This window comes from Monodelphis domestica, chromosome 6 (assembly GCF_027887165.1).
Source record: "Monodelphis domestica isolate mMonDom1 chromosome 6, mMonDom1.pri, whole genome shotgun sequence".
Lineage (NCBI taxonomy): Eukaryota > Metazoa > Chordata > Mammalia > Didelphimorphia > Didelphidae > Monodelphis > Monodelphis domestica.
In genome coordinates this window covers 67,492,054-67,514,388 of record NC_077232.1, presented here as the reverse complement: position 1 = coordinate 67,514,388, position 22,335 = coordinate 67,492,054, and the positions used below count along the sequence as shown (strand labels likewise).

The 22,335-nt window shown below is 44.0% G+C and overlaps 1 protein-coding gene across 22 annotated transcripts in view; it reads left to right on the top strand.

The window, feature by feature from the left end:
- PLEKHA7 (pleckstrin homology domain containing A7) overlaps window positions 1-22,335 on the top strand; it is a 274,220-nt gene that overhangs the window by 143,802 nt on the left and 108,083 nt on the right. Inside the window, exon 1 of one of the 22 annotated variants that reach the window (XM_056802183.1) lies at window positions 8,820-9,049. The exons of the other annotated variants lie outside the window; for them this stretch is intronic. The gene's annotated coding sequence lies outside the window, so the exon portion shown is untranslated. Of the gene's footprint in view, window positions 1-8,819; window positions 9,050-22,335 lie in introns of those variants that run through there. 22 annotated transcript variants of the gene reach the window in all.

Here is a 22,335-nt window from a genome sequence, read left to right as displayed (position 1 = left end):
TGGCCAACTGCTTCCTGCCACAGAAGGTTGTCTCTTTTATACCAGCATCCTCCTACTTGGTGTCTTAGGGCTGTGAATTCTGGAAAGTCTCTGTCATTCTCTCCCCACTCCTTTTCTCCTTATCTTTCTTCTTTAAAAAAAAAAATTCCTTACTTTCCATCTTAGAACCATTACTCTATATTGATTCCAAGGCAGAAGAGTAGTAAGGACTAGGCAATAGGATGACTTCTCCAGGGGCACCAAGCTAAGAGTATCTGAGGTCAAATTTGAACCCAAGACTTCTCAATTCCAATCCTGGCACTCAATCCATTGTGCCACCTAGCTGTACCCCCTCCACATCTTTTTCTTTTTCTCCCTTTCTGTTTCTCAATATCTATTTCTATCTGTCTCTCCCTCCTCTCCTGTCTTGATCTTTCTGGCTCACTACCCCTTCCTTCCCTCTTTCCCTCCCCATAATTGCAGGTAACTCTCAGGGTAGTGGGAAGACTCAAGGTGGGGCTACAAGGTGTCCCAGGGATTCACCAAAGAGAAATGACATCAAGACTCTGCTTGAGGGAAGTGTGTCACCAGAAAAGGAAATGGACTGATAATATAATGAAAAATCATAGGCAATGTGTAAAAAACCCTAGGTGCTCTTTTGGCATCCCCCTTTAGAGCAGAGGACCAGAAAGCCTCTGTGCCTTCAGTCAGGCATGAATAAAAAGCAGAAGGAGATGTGAATGGGATACAATCTCTATCAGTGGAGGGAGTACTCACATGGACAAAATCACAAGCCTTCCTAAATACCAGAGGGACAAGTTTTTTAAGAGAGAAGTAGACAAGTCATTCTCATGAATATTGCCCCTGTTACATTCCTAGGGGATTAGGTAGGGCAGATAGTAATACTCCCATTTTTCAGATGGGAAAATTGAAGCTTATCAAGTATAGCATTTACCCTCTTCTCCATTTCTTCCCCAATTCACACTCTGAAGAGACTCCGTATATCCAAGGGGTTACTCGCAGCTCCTGATCTTTCTTCAACCCACAGCTAGCATCCTTCCCTCAGTGCAAAGAGACCATGTCCCTTGCAGCTGCTCCCCTCCCTCTGGTGGCTATCTTTGTGCATCACTGTGTGTCTGTGGCATGCCTTTTGGAAGGGTCATGTTCCCTGTCCAGTTTGCCTGTTGCTGCCCTTGTTTTAGACTGGGTAACCCTTGAGGGCAGCAGTTGGAGTCTTTTGTCTTTCTTTGTATTCCTGATGCTCAGTATGTTTATTGCCTAACTGAGGTGGACATGGGAGAGGGAGGGAATGGAACACTCCCTCTAAGATCACTCCTCTTTCCCTCCTGGCTCCCCTCAAGTACAGATGCAAGGGTCCTCTTTGTTCTTGAGGTGCTTCTGTCTCTGGAGTCCTCTTTCACCACTGGACTAAATAACTGTTGAAATGGCTCTGGAGCTAATGGGTTGGCCAACCCCAATGGGCTCTTAGAGCCTCAGTCCAAGAGAGATCCAGACCTCCTAAAGGGATCATGGAATATAAACTCTCTTGTTCCCATATTTAAAACTTCATCCCCAGTGGCTATCCTTCTATAGAACACCTTGTAATGGCATTAATTGAAATAGGGGTAGACATGCCAAAGATCTCAGAGCTCAGTGGCATTCAGGTCTAGAATCCAAGTCTTCAGACTGCCAGAGAAATTTTTTTTTCTGATATGACACAGTCTCTGTCTCTGTCTGTCTCTGTCTGTCTGTCTGTCTGTCTCTCTCCCTCCCTCTTCCTTCCTTTTTGTCTTAGTAATGACTTGTTAGAATGGTAAGGGCTAAGCAAATAGGATTGAGTGATTTGCCCAGGCTCACACAGCTAGGAAGTGTCTGAGTCCAAATTTGAACCCAAATCTCTCAGTGTGGTTCTCTATCCATTGAGCCACCTAGCTGACCCCTCTTCACTGACCCTTTATGATCCTGTGGCTCACTGAATTAACAGATGCCTGGGTGCTGGCAGGAGGGCATTCTCTATGCCTCAGATGGGGGTCCCCATCAGTAAAGGATTATCTGAAGCTCTCTCTGCCCCATCATTTCCTTGCTACATAGTTCTGTCGTGGGGGAAATGGGCCAGGAGCCTGAAAACCAGAGCTAGAGCCGAGATTCAGAGTCAGTGATAAAGAACGCAGGGCATTCTAGGGCGGGGAGTTGTGTTACTACAACAGCTCCTGGTTGACGCAGCCCGTATCACCTTCTCTGAGAGTGTCTCATTTCCTTTTGGTAAGATCACACAGAGGTTACTGGGTTAACTCTGGCTATGTCCTGGAAATGTATGAATTGAGTGACCATTTGGGAATATGTGGTTCTGCCTGGTCCACAGATCTGGCTCCCATAACCCTGTTCCAGACTCTTACAGCATAAACTGCTCAGTCAAATCACGTGGACTTGCCTCAGTTTCTCCACATGTAAAAAGGAGGTAGTAGGGCACTTGCCTCAGTTTCCCTACATTTAGAAAGGAGATGGTATTTTTCCAAATAACTCAATTAAAGTGGTATATTTTTGATGAAAATACTTGGGATGTTTCAAAGCAGCTAATATGATTAAAAAAAATAAAATAGGGTGTTATTCATCTTGTCCAGTATAGCAAAGACAAACATGACTAGGAAGCACCATAGACAGCCCTTGTGGTGAGGACACTGACAGTTTCTTTTGCTGGAATGGGGCCAGTGATCCTCTTTCCACCCTGCTACCCCCCCCCCCCCCATTCTTTTTCTGTTTTCTTTTTTTTTTCAATCGCATTGTGCCTCAATTCCTCATGGCTTTCCCCTGCTGCTGTTGGCCCAATCAACCCCATGATTTTTGCAATGATGGGTTACTGCAGTGCCCTGGTTTTTTTAGAAATAAAGACTTGAATGTCAAGATTTATGTGGGTCACTCCAAGCTGTGCATTCCTGCTACTGAGCTTGTGAAGCAAATTCTTTGCCTCTGCTTAGCTTCTGGTGCCTTGTTATGGCTCTGAACCATGGCTGCAGAGAAGCCACTGCTTGGGTAAATCATCCTTGTAAATTTAAATCAAGAAGTTACCATCTCAGGGGGCAACTAGGTGGCCCAGTGGATCGAGGCTTGGGAGACCTGGAGATCCTGAGTTCAAATCTGGCCTCAGACACTTGTAACCATGGGCAAGTTACTTAACCCTCATTACCTAGCCTTTACTGCCCTTCTGCCTTGGGACTGATATACAATATTGATTCTAAGATGGAAGGTGGGGGTTTTAAAAAAGGAAACAGGGTGGTGGAGTTGATAGACCTTGGGACTTGGTAGTAGGAATGGCAGAATTCAATTTCTTCAGATGATTACTAGCTAAGTGATCCTTAATTTCTCTGGGCCTCAATCTTTCTTTCTCTCTCTCTCTCTCTCTCTCTCTCTCTCTCTCTCTCTCTCTCTCTCTCTCTCTCTCTCTCTCTCTCTCTTTCTTTCTTTCTTTCTTTCTTTCTCTCTCTTTCTCTCTCTCTCTCTCTCTCTCTCTCTCTCTCTCTCTCTCTCTCTCTCTCTCTCTCTCTCTCTCTCTTTCTCATTTTTTCCTTTGGTCAATTTCAAACATGATTCCTTGGTTACAAAAATCATTTTCTATTCCTCCCACCCTTCCCCCCTCCCATAGCCGACGCGCAATTCCACTACTGAGTTTTACGTGTGTCCTTTAAGTTGTTGATGTTTGCACTAGGATGTTCATTTAGAGTCTACATCCCCAATCATATCCCCATTGACCCATGTATTCAAGCAGTTGTTTTTCTTCTGTGTTTCTGCTCCCACAGTTTTTCCTCTGAATGTGGATAACGTTCTTTCTCATAAGTCCCTCAGAATTGTCCTGGATCGTTGCATTGCTGCTAGTAGAGAAGTCCATTACATTCTATTGTACCACAGTGTATTAGTCTCTGTGTAAAATGTTCTCCTGGTTCTGCTCCTCTCACTCTGCATCACTTCCTGGAGGTTGTTCCAGCTGGGCCTCAATTTTTCCCAACTGTAAAATAGTGAATGATAATAATAGCACCTTCCTCCTAGGGTTGTGAAGGTCAAATGGGTCAACATTTCAACCCTTAAAGTGCTATCTAAAGGCTAGAGATTATTAACAACAACAATAGCAATAAAGCATGACAACCCTACAATCATAGGCCCAACCTTGGTAATATCAGGAATTTAATTAGCTTAGGATCCTAGAATAGGGAATATCAGAACATTTGATATTCAAGAACTTCTAGTTTTAAGTATAAAGAAGGAAATTATAAGTAAATTAGGTGAACAAAGAATAATATGCCTGTCAGATCTATGGGAAAGGAAAGATTTTTAAGACCAAGCAAGAGACAGAGAATATTACAAAATATAAAAGGAATAATTTTGATTACATTAAATTAAAAAGGTTTTGTACAAACAAAACCAATGCAACAACAAAAAGAACTTCTAGTCTAAGCCTTCATTTTCCAGTTGGGAGGAACTTGAGGCCCAGAGAGGGGAACAATCTTGCTTTTTGGAAATAAAGTATGATTCACCTTGGGTAAGAAAAGGGAGGTTTCCAAGGTGGCATTGGTCCCAGCCATCTCCAGATGGAACTTGTTATCAACTGAGATTTCAGTTCACCTGGTGTGTGTTTGTCACGTCTGTGCCCACTTAACATCCCTTTGTCTGAGGACTGTCAGTGCTGGAGTATAACGCCCCAGGGGCAAGGCTCGTGCATGTTCTGATTTCTGGAAGTTGAGGGAAACTGGATAATAAACAAGATATTAATCCAGTCTGGGACCTCAGTTAGGCAATGATTGGATGGCCCTTTTTGTAGATGTCAATTAAGAAGACAGCCATTCATAAATAAGGAGCAGCTCAGCCCTTTTGTTCCTCTTTGGTGAGACTTAGAGATTAAGGTGTTACAGGCAATCTTGAAAGATTAGGGTGTTGCTCGTACCCTCCCTGGACAAGTTCCCACTGCCGTACACAGTGGCACTCAAGGTGTGATGTCATGCAATCCTGGTATTTTAGATAAGAAAGGGCATTTATGGTTGTTAAAAATAGCCACACCTTTCCTTTCATATGTTCTGTAGCTTTGTGCACTGTTGTTGGCACTTAGCTCAGGCATCACTGAAGTCAGTCAGTCCATAAGCACTTATGGAGTGCCTACTGTGTGCCAGGTACTGTGCTAAGTGGAGGTTCCAGGATTAGGGCCATGGTTTGGGGTCCCAGCAAGGATAGTCTGTCAATTTCTCTTTCTGAAGCCTCTAGTTTAAAATCAGGATTTTATAGCAAAGTTTGTGCCACATTACATGCTGACCCCATGCTTCCTTGTATCCAGGCATTCTTCCCAGAGATCCTCTCCTTTCTGCAATCTATTTGCTATTTCTGGTAGACTCTGGCACTCAAGACCCCCCGGGATCTTTAGGGATGTATTGGTTAAAACTCTCCTGGATGAAGGGGTGTGGTGAGAAGTGACTTAGAGTCAGGAGAACCTGGGTTCAATTCCTGCTTCTGATTGACTAGCCATGCACCTATCTACTTCTCTGAGCCTTAGTTTCTTCATCTGTGCAAGGAGAGGGCTGGACTAGATGATCTCGGAGCTCCCTTTAGCTCTAAATCTATTGTGACACCCCTATCCCCCACCCCCCACCCCCAAATCCCCCCGATGCGGATCCCCAGAGAGACTGTAGGAACATAAAATTCTTTTTGGATGTTGTCAGGGAGAAAAGCTCTTGCCACGATTCATGCCTTGGAGATCTAGGATAAGGTAAAAATCTTCTAGTAGGTTCTTGCCCTCCTTCAGTGAGCCTTTGTTATCAAGGACGGCTCTCCTTCAGGGTGGGGAAGAGCTTCTTTCAAATCAGCAGGCTTGGTGTTTGGCTTGGCAGGCTCCGTGGAGAGGTAGAGGGGCGTGTTCTCTTGGACTGGTTGCTCATCCTGAAATGATCTGTCTCCGTGCTCATGAGCTGGGGTGGAATCTGGGGCACCGTGGTTCAGATGACCCATGCAGGCGCCATGTTGGTCCCTCTGTAGGGCCTCCATCACCTGCTTTTTTGTTTAGCCATTCCATTCAGCAGACACTTACGGAGAGCACAGACCGTGTGCCTGGTCAGAATTGAGGGGGCTGCCAAGATGTTCTTTGCCCCAAAGGGTCTTACCCCTGGGGAGAGGACATGAGAGACATGGCTACAGATGCAAGGCAGAGAATGGCAAACATCAGGGTCCCTGAGAGGAAGGCTCAGTCCCCTTCTGACCATGGGGGTCAGGGAATATTATGCACATCCTTCCATCGTCAGGCGGGTCTCAGGAACTCTTGACCCTCCAGGCTCATGTCTTGTCTCTAGTCAAGAGCTCAACCAGCTTCAGAAATCGGGAGACATGCCCAGTTAGAAGGCCATCCGAAGTGGTGTTCCTTCCTGTGCCCTGTACCTAATTATGAATCCCTGCCCTGGCTTTCGCTGATAATTAAGTTGTTAGCTGATGCCAGGCCCTCTTGTTCATCTCCCCACCCCCTGCCCCTCTACGAGGCAGTGAATAAGCAGACGGCTGGTGATTCTGATGAGCTGGTGAAGAGTTAGAATAAACATGGCTCCCTGTCCTCTGGGAGTTTACATGCTCAATGTCCATCTCAAAACCGAGAATAGTTATAAATCTTTTCCCATGCTACTTAATTACTACCCTAATTGAATTATGATTAGTTAGGGTGCTTCCATACTTCAATTGTTTGTTTTTAAACCCTTACATTCCATCCGGGAATAAATACTGCGCATTGCTTCCAAGGCAGAAGAACGGTAAGGGCTAGGCAATGGGGGTTAACTGACTTGCCCAGGGTCGCCCAGCTAGAAAGTTTTTGAGATCAAATTTGAACCCAGGACCTCCTATCTCTGGGCCTGACTCTTCAATCCAGCCACCCAGCTGCCTCCCTTTCAATTTTTTTTTTTTACAATCATGCTATGCCTTAAGGTTTGAGATAGCACAGGGGCCACACAATTTAGGAATGTAGCATATAGAGAATAATTTTCTGACTGAGTTTTGAGTCTGAACAGCCTTTCTTTTTCTTTTAAAATATTTTTATTTGTTTTATTAAATATTTCCCAGTTATATATTTTTAAACCCTTATCTTCCATCTGAGAATTAATCCTGGGATTTGGTTTAGAGTCAGAAGAGTGGTAAGGACTAGGCAATGGGGGGGGGGGGTGATGGTGGTGGTGGTAAATGACTTCCCCAGGATCACACAGCTAGGAAATGTCTGAGGCCAGACTCCCATCTCTAGGTCTGGATCTCAATTCACTGAACTACCCAACAGCGCCCTTCCAATTACATTTTCTAAGAATTGTAACATTTATTGTAAAAAATATCGAGTTCCAGATTCTCTCTCTCCTATCCTTCACTCACTCCTTGAAAGAGCAAGTAATCGATGATACATGTGAAGTCATGCAGAACGTTTCCATATGAGCTATGTTGCAAAAGAAAGCACACTAAAAAACCCAAGAAAAATAAAAGAAGTGACAAAAGTATGCTTCAGGTGCACTCAGAGTTCCTCAGGTGTCTCCCTCTGTGAGTGGGCGGCAGCTTTCATCTCTGCTCCTCAGGATGATCTGGCATTGCTATCGTGATCAGAGTCGCTAAATCCTTCACATTGATCATCATGCAAAAATGGCTGTTACTGTCTACAGTGTTCTCTCAGTTCTCTGCTTTCTTCACTCTGTATCAGTTCACCTAAGACAACAGCCTTTCTTGCAACTTTGTGAAAGTGGCTTCATAGAACAGGCAGCTGACAAGGGCGCTAGTGTTAAGCTCTGGGAAGAAAGTGGAATCTGAAAGACTTCCCCAATCCATTCTCCCTGTCTCCATTTCCCTTTCTGTAATGGGCATCCTAAAGCTTTCCTCCTAGTTCCCAAGGGTGCCATTATCACCTGCTGCCTGGTAGGTACCTGGGGGAGGTGCTAGAGATTCAGAGACAAAAATGAAACCGTCCCTGCTCTCAAAGAGTCTGCATTTGACAAGGGGAAGCAATGGGTACATATATAAGTATTTATAAAAGTTTTATTTTATTTATATTTAGTTTTAGTTTTATTTATAATACTAATAAATATTATTTTATCTTTATAAAATACAAGTATTGCATAAAATGTATGCAAGGTACTTTGGGGAGGAAAGATGCCATGGTCTGGTGGGGACCAGGAAAGGCTTCATGGGGGAGGAAACCAGGGATTTAGAGGCAGAGATGAAGAGGAAGTACCTTCCAGACTTAGGGAACAGTTCATGCAAAGGTGACAAAATGGGAGATCCTAGATAGACCAGGTGTGAAGAAGAGCAAGGGGGTCAGTCTGGCTGGACCATGAGAGCATGAAAGGGAGAAGAAATATGCCTATGACCATTGACCATGCTAGAAAGGGAGGATGGAGCCAGGCTGCAAAGACCTTTAAATGCCAGCAGAGAAGTTGGTATCTAACCTTAGAATCCCATCATTGAGAGCTGGGGGGGGGGGGGCACGGGAGTGATGGTAGAAACAGAGCCAAAGAAGGTCAACGCTGGAAGGCACCTTACAGATCATCCAGTTCAATCTCTCACTTTTACAAATGAGGAAACTGAGGCTTCCACTAGCAATGAGCAGAGCTGAGATTCAAACTTAGGGCTCCCTGTTCCTAGACCAGTGTTCAGAGAGTGTGTGTCGTTTCCACCTCTCCATTCCCCGAGCAAAAGCTCTCCTGGGTCTGTGACTCAGAGCAGGAACTCGGCCAACAATCAGATAGAAGAGGGAGGAGGGAGCGAGAAGAGCAGGAGGAGGAGGAGGAGGAGGAGGAAGAGGAGGAATGAATGAGCGGGAAGGAGGGTTTGGAACACCGCAGGAGGCGGGAGCTCAGAAACTGAAAGAGAGGAGCTCCGGAGGGAGGGCTGGAGGGACAGAGGAGAAGCTCAGGTGCTCTCCGGACACCGGGGGAGAGCCGGCCACCCTCTGCGGGGACAGGAAGCGGAGGAGGGCGAGGCTACCCTGTCTCCTCACCACCTGAAACGAGCATTGTTTGTTCAGAGCGGTGCCCCAGCCTCTGGAAAGACCCGGACCCTGGCAATGGAACCAGCGCAGAGAGTGAGTGTCCGCTAGCCCTCCTTTCCCCCTTCTCCCTCCCCTTCAGCGGCAAGGCGCCAGGAGAAAAGCTTACTAGGACTCTGTTTACAGAAATGTCCACCGTAAATTCTTGACGAGCTAGGAAGAAGGAAACACGGGTGGGCTGGCAGCTTCTCTTGGAAAAGAAAAAGGAAGAAGCCGCAGTTTAGTGGAGAAAAGGTCGTCCGGTGGATCTGGGACTGCCTTGCCTAGAGGCAGGTGAAATCAGAGAAAGCCCCACTCATCCGCTTTTTGTTTCCTTTTCCTCCTTCTCCTTCCCAACTTCTTTGGGAATCAGTCTGGGACGCATCAGAACGTCTGAGCCCGGAGGGACCTTAGAGAAGAGAGAGGCAGCATCTAGGACCTTAAAACTAGAATGTGTGAGTTTGAAGTGGCCTTAGAACCAGGAATATCTGAGCTGGGAGGCACCTTAGAACACAAGCCGGGCAGAGCTTGGACTCCGGGCTCAGTAGATCAGCGCAAAGCGCCCTGGATTTGAAGTCAGAGGACCTTGGCTCCAAATCCTGGAGCTGCCACTTAATTTCTATCGGACCATCTCACTTCTTTGGCTTCAGTTTTCTCTTCTGTAAAATGAGGGATTTGGACAAGATAATCTCTTTGGGCCTCTCTAGGTTTCAATCTGTGATTTTATGAATGGAGTAATGGCACTGGACTCCAGTGCCTTCTTTTTACAGAAAAGGAATCTGATTGATTTTAGATTGCTGGTGTCAAGGCTCCCATAGGATCGGAGGCCACTTCTCTTTACATAAAGATCCCTGCAGGCTGCCTATCGACTTAACTTTAAATGATAGACATCACTATGTCTAGATTTTACTTTATTTTTAGTCATTTTGACAAACATTTCCCAATGATAGTTTAATCTTATTTGAAGGCAGCTCTCAGGAGGGTGGCCTGCCAGTTACCTGTTTAGCCCCTCTGTTTTAGACCAACAACTATACAGATGACTCTTGGTGCTCTTTGAGGTTGAGAAATTTCCTCTCTTACTTTTGAAGGTTCCAGAAGACAGCAACTCTGGCTCTTCATTGCATTGCCTTATGTAAATGCACAATAATAGAAAGAGGTCTGTTTTAAATACAGAGACCCTGAGTTTAAATCCCAGAATTGCTACTTAATGCATTTGTGATCTTGGGGAAGTTACTTAACTTTTTTAGGACCTCAATTTCCTTACCAAAAAAAAAAATAAAAATAAACAAATGGTCAGATTAGATCAGGAGTTAGTAACTTATGAATTTTAGGAGGTCCTTGAACTTGGATGGGGAAAAAATTCATTCTTATTTTAATATACATGGTTTTCTTTGCAATTCTATATACTTTATTTATGCAATTAAAAATGTTATTCCAAAAAGGGTTCCATAGATTGCCCAAGGAGTTAATGAGTCAAAAAGAACCCCCAGACTATATGATCTCTGTCTCTGTCTCTATCTCTATTTCAGTCTCTCTCTCTCTTTTAACCCTTTCCTTTTGTTTTAGTATCAATTCTAAGATAGAAAAGCAAGAGCAATTGGGTTAAAGTGACTTGCTCAGGGTCACACAGCTAGGAAGTGTCTGAAGGTAGGTTTGAACCCATGTCCTCTCAACTTAAGACCTGGCACTATCCATTGTGCTGTCTAGCTTTCCCTTAGATAATCATTTAAAGTCTCTTTCAATTCTAAAATCTAAATTTTATTAAAGGTGGTGGTTTCCACTGTTTGGGAACCCAATATCTCCTTAGTAACGATGTTTTGCAAATTGAAAAGCTGGTAACATTGGTTTGGGGTTGATTTTGCATTACTTAGCTCAGAGATGGGTTCTTAGAAGTTCCAATAAGAACCTAAATTTTTATGGTGTCATAATTCCCACAGGAGAAAATGATTCTTTAGGGTCCAGGGCTAGGAATATAGAACTTTGTACCCAGAGACAGTTTTATAGCTAGAATCTCAATCCCACAAACTCTTAAAAAAGTCAATAAGGTGGTGGTGGTGGGGGTGTGATTCCTTTTAACTCTATACTTTTTATGAGCACTTGTCTTATTTTTTTTTTCATTCCAATTCATGAGTTGGTAGAAGACATTCTTTTGGGATCAATCTTGGATACATTAGAATGTCTGAGCCAGGAGTCACCTTAGAACAGAGAGAGGCAGAGTTGGAAATGACCTTAAAATTAGAAGTATTTGAGTATGAAATGTCCTTAGAACAAGGAGTGTCTGAGCCTGAATTTCAGGGTTCATCTCCTGGCACTTAATGCAACCTTGAGTGTATATAATTTTATGTCTCTGAACCGCAAGTTCCCTATCTGTAAAATGGAGATAGTAACAGTCCTACTACATACTCTGCAGGGTTAGTTAGGACAAAAACCTTTTGCAGATCTTAAAGTGTTGTTGAAATCTGAGTTGTTGTTATCAGAATGTGAATTTGTCTTAAAATCATTTCCTAGAGTTCCATTGGAAGCCCTGGGTTGGCTAAATGGTGGTGAAAAGTCCAGGGCTAAATGAACAGGGCGCTTTGGAGGAGAGTTATAGGAAGAGAAAGCATGATTGGGGGGAGGGAGGGAGGGAGGGGGGGGGAGGAGAACATCTGAATGTTTTCAGTGTGCTAATATATCGGGATTGTTAAGGGCAGGTTGTGTATTGTTTTTCTTTGGTCTTTAATTATACTAATGAGGATGGAAGAATTCATCCTGGGGCTTGGCAGATTCCCCTCACTCTGGGGTTTGAGAGGTTTAAGTTCTTTAACTCAGTTTATCACCTGAAAGAGTATCTGTATACTACTTGCCAGAGTGGCTTTTGGATGCCTAAGCAATTTAACAAATATTTATTAAGCATCTACTATGTGCAACAGGGTTTCTAGTCTTTTACGTGATACTGGTTTTGTGCTGTGGTATGGTATGGAATGTACAAAGGAGACTGTAGTTCAAATGATGGAACACCTTTGCCTCTCTCAACTTTATAAAACTGGAAACTGGAGAGGGTCTGTAAAATGGTTTCATCTGTCCATGTTTGGAGAGTTCTAATTGTTGTGAAGTTTTTCCTGAGATTAAGTCTAGATTGGCCTTTTTGAGGCTTTCTACCCATTGCTCCTGGGGCCAAACTGTCTTTTGAGGCCAAACCAAACAAGACTAATCCCTTCTCCACATGACAACCCTTCAGATATTTAGAGACAGATATTGTCCTATTTCCTCCTTACTCCGGAGTCTTCTCTTCTCTGGGTTGATCCTAATATGACGCGGGCTCAAAGCCCTTTGATGTTCCGGTGGCCTTCCTGTGCACATTGTCCAGCTTGTCAATATCCTTCTTAAAACATGTTGTCTAGAACTGAACATAGTATTCCAGATGAGGTCTGACATGGACAAAACTTATTGAAGCCATTTCCCCTCTGTAAAGATTTTAATACACCTCTCTGTCTATCTATAAGCTATGCCTCTCTTAATGCATCCTGATGTTGCATTAGTGTTATTGGCTACTACAGAATCATCATGCTGAGACTCACTGAGCTTAAAGTCTGCTAAAACCCCCAGATCTTTTTCAAAACATCTGCTATCTGAGCGTATCTCCCTCATCCCCTTGAAGTTCATTTTTTTTTGCGTTCAACTGTGAAACTTGGCATTGATTTCCTGTTGAATTCCATCTTATTAGATTCAGCCTTTGGCTCTTATCTGTCAAGATTCTTTTGGATCCTGATTTTGTCCTCATATGTGTTAATTCTCTGTCCTGGCTTTGTGTTATATGCAAATTTGATGTACTTTTATCCAAGTCAACAGCTCAAGGTCAACCACTGATGCCTGAGGTACTCCACTGAAGACCTCCTGCCTCATAGACATTGAACCATTAACAGCAATTTCTATTGGTCATCCAATTAGATCTGAATCTACTTGACTGCATCATCCTCTCCACAAGAATATTATGGTATTCTTTATCAAAAGCTTAACCAAAAGTATTCTCTTCATTTATTGGTTCAGTAATCCTTTCAGAAAAGGAAATGGGGATAGTCTGGCATTGACCTGTTTTTGCTAAAGCCATAATGACTTCATGCACTCTGGTTTCCCTTTCTTAGATGTTCATTGACCCTCTTTAATGACCCATTCTAGAATTTTTGCTATCTCTTTACTTACCTTGAGCATCACCTCCTAATTAGCCATGTTTGTTCTTTCATGTCCAATATAATGTCTATTCTCCTTGGTGACAAAAACAGCAGGAAAATAAAGGGAGGAGGAGGAGGTTAGATGAGAGGTGAGGAGACCAGCTAGGAGGCTGCTGTGATATCCAGGTGAGAGGTGATAAGGATCTATACTAACCTGGCGGTCCTGGCAATGAAGGAGATGCTATGAATACTTTCATTATCACCTCCAAGCTATCAGGCAATACTTGTTAACCTTGTAGAAAATCGGACAGTCCTGCTTTCTCTGTTGTCATTTGTCATCATCCATCCTTAGGAGAAAGGGCTTGTCCCTTCTTTGGTTGTCCTTTTTTTCCCCAGGAGAAATTAGAAAAAAACAATATCATTTTGTTGGTCTGTTTCCTTCATTAGCCTTAGAGCATTCTGAGCATCAGTGTTCTTGACAGTGATTTACAGAACAATGTCACACTCAGATATTCATCCTCTGTTGCCTAGCCATGCTTTCGACTTCAGTAAGTTTAAAAAAAAATGAATTAGTTGATATCTCACCATTGCATCCATGGTGGCACCTTCAGATAAATCCCATTTCCCCTCCTCAATAGAATTGTTTCCCCTTGGGTCTTCAGGGATCTCATTCTTGAGCATTTCCCATCCTGCCTTGGGTGCCCAAAGATGATACATATCTCAAACCATTTTAAAACAGCTCAGCCAAGAAAGTATGCCTTGAACAGTGCAAAATTAGGGACTTCCGGGTAAACATGGCAGCAGTCTAGATGCAGGACTCTTCCTCTCCTCACCACATACCGATACAGACTACCTCAAAAAGCCAAAAAAAACACAAATTCATATGAATGAAGGGACGCTACAGTATGGTGCAGCATTCAAGGTACGTGGGATTTGGGCATTTCCACACCATAAGGGGGTGAAGAAGCTCCCACCAAAACTCAAGCTGATCCACCCTCCCCCACCCCACCTATGGAGCCAGAGTCAGAGCTAGCATGTGCTAGAATCAGTGAGTGAGCAAGGGGCACCTCTGGGTCCGTGGCAGCTGACTGAGACCACCGGGGACCTACCCCTGAGAGCAGCTAGTCCCGAGGTCCCAGCAGGCTGAGGAACAGTGCAAAATTATTCAAGTGGTCAATAGTTTCATAGACTTAGAAGTGAAAGAGATCTTGGAGGTTATCTGGTCCAGTTCCGCAATAATACTCATGAGGAAACAGATCCAGAGAGTATCAGTGACTTGCCTGAAGTCACACAGGGAGTCAGTGACCAAGGCAGAATTTTTGCTCTGGTCCAGACCACGTCTTTCCATTGTACCCCGCTGTTTTTCACATTTAGCGATGACTGGAATGATAGGGCTGAAGAACCTTACATGTGGAAAGGACCTTAGAGAACATCCAGTCTAAACTAGCTCCCTTTCCCTGCTTCCATTTTACAAGCGAGAAAACTGGCCTAGACAGGGGAAGGACTTGCCTTGCAAATTAGTGGCTGAGCCATACTTAGAATCCACTTTTCCTGCTTTCCAATTTAAGATTCTTTCTAATACACCAGTTCAAGTTCTTTTACAGTTAGGGTTAAGGAAGAGTCCCAATATCCCCTACAGAATCCACTTTGCCAACTGGAATAGTGCTCTTATGTAGTGAGGATTAAGAAAAAAATACTTCCATTAAGTGCCTGTACTGTGTTCTTTGAATCTACATATCTAGCGTTCCTCTGGAATGCTATCATGACACTGAATTGAAAGGAACCCCAGAAGCAACTCAGATCTGAAGCCTGCATTCCTTTTATAGCACATCTGTTGAGTGGCCATCCATCTACCCTATGCTTGAAGACCTCTAGTGAGGGAAGGCCCCCTGCTTCCAAAGGTAGCCCATGCCACTTTGGGATGACTTTGATACTTCGTTTCCCCCAGCAACAAGCCTAAGTTGTCTTCTCTTTAGAGTCCTGAGAAAACCATTTAACTTACTTTCTCAGAAGGCTCAGCTCTACTAAGGAGACAAAAAAGCAACGTCCTTGATGTCTGTTCTGAAAGTGACTTCTGAATCAGTGGTTAAGCATCATTAAGGCTAATTTACAAATGGGATAGGAATCTGCAGTTTGTAAGAGATGGTGCAAGTGTAGCAATGTTAGAATGGTGAATGATGCTGGAGCCTAGGCAGCCAGCTAGAGACAATGCACATTTTTAAAAGCTGATTTTTATTCTCTTTTTTTAAAGTAGCCTGAGGCTGAATGAGAACAAAGTATTGATGGGACACATTTTTTCCCCCAGATCTCAGAAGAGTATTGCTGTAGCCTCCTAGTTATCACTGTTGTTTTGCCCTTCAGAAAGGATGCTTTGTTTGGCTGAATCTAAATTATTTCGAGACCTCTTATTATATTTTTATAAAAATCACTATAAAATGTAATCAGCACTTTTTAAATTTCATTTAGGAGAAAGACAAATAGGGCTCTGGGCTAATAACAATAGTATTTCCTCCTCTTTCTTCCCCTGTTACTCTTTGTCTTTCTGTCTCTCACCCCACCCCTTTCATCTTCCTCCTTCTCTCCCTTCCTTTCTCTGTCTCTCTGTCTCTCTCTCTCTGTCTCTCTCTCTCTCTCTCTCTCTCTCTCTGTCTCTCTCTCTCTCTCTCTCTCTGTCTGTCTCTGTCAGTCAGTCAGTCTGTCTGTCTATCTCCTTGTGGCCTCCAGCCTTCCTTCCTCTGCTGTCCATTATTCAGAATATTCTTGAGGAAAGGCTCTTTGTCACATCAATTTATTCAGTTAATCTGTATGTCTTAAGCTACCCTTTAATGTGATGAGGACTGGCTGATAGTTTGGAGGTGATGACCTCTAACAGAGATATTCAAAGCATCTCCTCCATTTACCAGCCTAGAACAGATCCCCTTACCTCACCTGTAGATATCATAGCTGCCTCCTAGCTGGTCACCCAATTTCTATTCTACCCTCCTCCTCCTTCCAGCCATCTTTCATATCTGCCAAATGAATCCTAATATATAGATGTGTCCAGGGCACTGCCTTGGCTCAGATAAATCTTGACTAATTCCCAATTGTCTGTGGAATATGTCAAGCTTCTTAGCCTGGCACTCAAAGCCATCCTCTACTTTCTTTTATGGTCTTCTCTTTTAGCAAACTCACTATCCCTGCCCTTACTTCTGCCCTATCATGAACTGGAGTAGTTGTCATTTCCCTCCATCTCTGTGCTTGGAATGCAGCTGTTTACAAATTAAAAAAGCTACCTAGTAGGAGACAAATAAGTGACTCAGTAGATTGAGAGCCAAACCTAGAGACAAAATATCCTGGGTTCAAATTTGACCTCAGACACTTCCTAGCTGTGTGACCCTGGGCAAGTCCCTTAACCCCCATTACCTAGCCCTTACCTCTCTTCTGCCTTGGAGCCAGTGCCCAGTATTGACTCTAAGCAGGAAGCTTTTTAAGCTACCCAGTATTCAAGGTTTAGCTCAAATGTCACCTCCTCCCTGAAGTTTTCTCCAATTCTTCCCTTCTCTTCCACTCCCCCAAGCTAAAAGTGCTTTCTTCCCCAGTTTACAGTGCTCGGCACACAGTGGCTTCCCCCTCCCACATTGTCCTCACCCCCATACGTCTCCTGTCCATCCTCTGCCCTGGCTTTGTTGGCACCCTGATTGTTTATGCCTCGTCTTCCTTGCTAGACTGAGTGCTCTGAAAGAAAGGACTCTCCAGCACCTTCTGCATCTTTGTGTCCCCCACAGCACGCAGAGGCGCAGTGCTGAATGGAGTGGAAGCAGTGACATGTGGGAATTGATGGGCTGGGTTTTACTGCCTCCTCGGAGTCTCATTCCCAGGATGACAAAGGAGGGACACAAAGCCTTGTGCCTCTCTTTTGAATCATTATTATTTTTGATTTTTGGAGGAGGGAGAGGGCTGACTCTCCATCTGAACAAGCCACCTGGCTCAAAGCCTGCCCCTCTTGGCCAACGAGCAGGGGAGCAGCGCAGGTTCAGAAACAGGTATTTCCACAGATGTGTCTCCACTTGTCCTTTACATCCCGAGACAGGCTTGTTGGGTATTTTCAATTCGAGTATCAGGAAACAACAGGCTGAAGCATCTCTGGGGGGTCTGGGGCTTAGATAGGGGCATGCTTGCCTATGCAGACAAAATCAGAAATGTGCAGCCCCAAAGGGTTTTTGCTAACAGAACACAATAGAAAGCACCCCCGCCCAGACAATCAGGAGACCTAGGTCCCAGTCCTGCCTTTTGCTCTGAGCCAGCCGGGTGAACTTGGGGAAGTCGTTGCTCTTTGGACCTGTTTCCTCTAGCTGTTCAAATCACTAGATGTTCTCTGAGCCCCATTCTATTTCTAAGGATTTATGTCTATGCTCTTGGCAGAGCTATCACTGGCAATTTTGGTGTCTGGGGCAAGAAAAATTCATTTGGGAGGGGATGGGCAGCAAGGATGAGATCTAGAACGTCAAGTCCAAAGCATCTATGGGATTGCAAGGCTGCCATATCCAGTAGCTTCTACTTTAACTAATTATTCTTGCTAAAGCAGCGCTCATTTTAATTGTTCCTACCTGCTAATGGAATAGAATTGCTCTCTGCACCCTCTAAATAATTTGGGAACTCGGTTCAAAGCCCCAGTTGTCCTGCCCTAGTTATGGCTTAGTGTTGCTTTTGGCTGAGACTCAGTCTTGGGTAACTTAGTATTGGGTGGCAGTATAACTGGCCTTTTTACAGAGGTAACACCAGGTTCTTGCCACCAGGTCTTGCCAAATGAGCCAACGACCTTCTCTTAACCCATTTCTACTAGTGTCGCATTTAACCGCATTGGAGAGCAAGACCCACCTTGAAGCCAGCTTATGCAAACTAAGAGTTTCATTGACATTAGATCCTGAGCCACTTTGGGCTACTGGATGCCAGTGGTTGCTGCTTGTGATTGTATAGTATTTATTAAGCACTCATGGGGACTGCACACTTTGTGCTAGATAACCACCAGTCCAAAAAAGAAATTGAACCCTGAGACAGGGAGCCTTAAAGGAGAGCCACAGCAGCAATATCTGTGGGTCCTGCTTGGAGGAGACCCTGCTGGAGAATGCATTGTCATCTCTAACTTTTAGGGAAGGAGAGTCTCTCCCATGCTCACTGGGCCAGTATGTTCCCCCTAGTTGTGTCCAGAGGAAACTAGAACCTCCTATATTTGTGGTCTTATGTGTGGGACTGGGGGAGAGTTGGCTCACGCAAGCCATCCAGAGTATGAATAAAGGCAGGACAGACCTAACGCCTAGATTAAACTGGGTGGGAGCCTGGATTGCCCAGTGTTGAGGTGTTCACGTTGATATACCTGAAGTAAGTGGTACATCCCAAGGGCACTAATAAGTATTCACTTAGTCTGAGGCACCAGCATCCCAAGGGTTGGTCACAGAAAGGCAGTATACATGGGGAGGATACTGGTGGGGCAGCTAGGTGGCACAATGGATAGAGCATCAGGCTTGGAGTTGGAGTTTGCATCTGGTTTCAGACATTTCCATGGCAAGCCACTTTATCTCATTTGCCGAGCCCTAGATCTTTAGTCTTGTTTGGAGTTGTTACTAAGAGAGAAAGGAAGGAAGGAATAGAAGGAAAGAAGGAAGGAAGGAAGGAAGGAAGGAAGGAAGGAAGGAAGGGAGGAAGGAAGGAAGGAAGGAAGGAAGGAAGGATGAAAGAAGGAAAGAGGGAGGGAGGATGGAAGGAAGGATGGAAGAAGGAAAGAGGGAGGGAGGATGGAAAGAAGAAAGGAAGGGAGGGGAGAAGGAAAAAAGGAGAAAAGGAAGAAGGAGAGAGGGAAGAAGGAAAGAGGGAGGGAGGAAGGAAAGAAGAAAGGAAGGGAGAGAGAGGAGAAGGGAAGAAGGATAGAGGGAAAAAGGAGAGAGGGAAGAAGGAAAGAGGGAGGAAGGAAGGGAGGGAAGGAGGAAGGAAAGAAAGAAGGAGGGAAGAGAGAGGAGGGAGGGAGAAAGAGAGAGGAAGGAGGGAGGGAAGAAGAAAGGGAGAGAGGAAGGGAGGGAAGGAGGGGCAAGGAAATATGGAAAGAAAGAAGGAAGGAGGGAGGGAAAGGAAAGAGAGGAAAAATGGATAGATGCTATCTTTGAAGTTGGAGGACCTGGGTTCAAATACCCACTTTTCTCCTTAATAACTCCGTATCTTGGACAAGACAATCTCTCTGGGTTTCCATTTCTTCTTCTGTAAATGGAGTGGGTTGGAGAGGACCTCAGCAGTCCCATCTGGCTCTGAATCCTGGGATCCTGTGTATGGATGTGTAGCCATGTCTCTGGTGGGCATCTTCTTAAATAGTCATCTCTAAACATACTTGCTATGCATGTTCCACACGCTCATTTTGATTTGATGACTTCCTGGGGTGACAGGACTTCTTCCTGCCTGCCTGATGACAGTGATTTGCTTCTTAATGACTCAGAGAGCTGGGAATTGAAACTCTGTGGTGGTGGCTTTATGTGTCTCACACCTGACTTGTCAGGATCTGAGCTCCTCTACATTAATTCATTCCCTCCCCAACCTACAGACCTGCAGAAGGGGAGGAGTGCTATGGTGATGGGCACTCCATGTAAGAAGGACCAGGGCAGACTAGGAGCCCAGAAATGCTCTGAAGGCCTGAACTTGTCTTGGTCATAAATCTCTCTGCAAAGCTGAATAAATGAATGAATGAACCATGATGTCGTCCAGATATACCCAGCTCAATATCATCTGCAATGGAGATAAACTAGATGCATTCCCAATAAGATCAGGAGTGAAACAAGGATGCCCATTATCACCCCTACTATTTGACATTGTACTAGAAACACTAGCAGTAGCAATTAGAGAAGATAAAGAAATTGAAGGCATCAGAATAGGCAAGGAGGAGACCAAGTTATCACTCTTCGCGGATGACATGATGGTCTACTTAAAGAATCCTAGAGATTCAACCAAAAAGCTAATTGAAATAATCAACAACTTTAGCAAAGTTGCAGGATACAAAATAAACCCACATAAATCATCAGCTTTTCTATATATCTCCAACACAGCTCAGCAGCAAGAACTAGAAAGAGAAATCCCATTCAAAATCACCTTAGACAAAATAAAATACCTAGGAATCTATCTCCCAAGACAAACACAGGAACTATATGAACACAACTACAAAACACTCGCCACACAACTAAAACTAGACCTGAACAAATGGAAAAACATTAACTGCTCATGGATAGGACGAGCCAATATAATAAAAATGACCATCCTACCCAAACTTATTTATCTATTTAGTGCCATACCCATTGAACTACCAGATATACCCAGCTCAGACCATAGGCAAAACTACAGCCACAGAATGGCCCAAACCAGACTAAAATGTAACTGGGAAATATTTGAGAAACTAAATAAAAATACAATAAAATATAGATAATGTTCATTTGAGGCTTTCTTTTTTTAATTCATTCTTACCTTCCATCTTAGAATTGATACTGTCTAAGGCAGAAGAGCAATAAGGGCTAGGCAGTGGGGGTTAAGTGACTTGCCCAGGATCACACTACCAGGAATCCTCCACATTCCTGAAGACAACTATCATGTCCCCCCGATTCTTCTTTTCTTCTGACAACCACCTTGAGTTCAGACGTCTTTGCACAGAAAGAATGGAACATCCCCTTTTTATCCCCTACCCCTTCATTGACTTTTTTTTTAACCCTTCCTTTCCATCCTAGAATCAATACTGTATATTGGTTCCAAGACAGAAGAGCAGTAAGGACTAAGCAATGGGGTTAAGTGACTTGCCCAGGGTTACCCAGATAGGAAGTGTCTGGGATCAGATTTGAACCCAGGACTTCTTGCCTCTATGTCTGGCTCTCGATCCACTGAGCCACCCTAGCTGCTCCCCAATTTGGGGTTTTCTAAGTCAGTAGGGATCCATTTCAACTTGAGTTTGACATCTCTGGTCTTGGAATTGGCATCTCCAATCTCTATTCTGTCTCTTCATCTGTAAAATGTGGGGCTAAGAATACTTGTACTATTTATATCATGAGGTTGTTGTGAGGAAAATGCCTGGTAACCCCGATGGTATTACAGAAATGTCACCTCTAATCGTTATTCTAAGTAGTATCCTGGGAGAATGCCTTTGCCAGGCAGGTACCACCCTCAGGTTATAGCATCACAGCAATAACAGCGATCATAAAGCAGCTCCCATTTCCTTAATGTTTTACAGTTTATACAGTACGCCACCACAGCCCCTTTGGCTGGAAGGGAATACAAAGATGTTGATCACCTTTTACAGATGAGAGGTCCTGATTCCCTAGTCACGCACGGGGAGAGGGACTGCTTCACTTTCTCGTGTTTTGGGTCAATGAAAGTAATGGAGTCCAGATTTGAATCAAACTCTAGAGCTTCCAACCTGGCAGTTCTTACACTGTACCTCAGACCATGAAAAGGAACCGAATTTTTATTTATTTATTTGGTTTCACCAGAAACCTAGGAGTAGGACTTAGTTAGATCCAGCTCTGCCTTTGAACTACCTCTGGGACCCTGGGATACTTTCCTAGACCTCAATTTCTTTTTGAAAACCCTTACCTTCCATATTACCTGTGTATTGGTTTTAAGGCAGAAAATGGGGTTTCAGTGACTTATCCAGGGTCATTCATAAAGAGGAAACATCCCTTTTCTACCCCTTACCCCTTCACTGATTTTTTTTTTCAAGATCTTCCCTTCTGTCTTAGAGTCAGTACTATGTATTGGATCCAAGGCAGAAGAGTGATAAGGGCTAGACAATGGGAGTTAAGTGACTTGCCCAGGGTCACCCAGCTAGGAAGTGTCTGATGCCAGATGTGAACCCAGGATCTCTCATCTTTAGACCCAACTCTCAATCCACTGAGCCCACCTCCCTGCCCTCCCTTCTGTTTAATTCATAAGTATTATTGCTACTATTTCTCTTCCAGGATATCTTTGTTTCCAAATAAGCCTCTACCCACCAATGAACCTTCTCTTGTCTACAAATAAAAATAAAACGTTGCCAAGCATGCAATACTACCCTACCCCTATTCCCTCACCTCTCTACCAAAAGGAAGAAAATGTGCTTCATCCTGTTATTCATTTGGTCTTTGCTTTTTCAGATCGTGTTATCTGAAAACAACTTCATGAGATTTCTTAATTTGGTTGAGTAAGAACCTCATG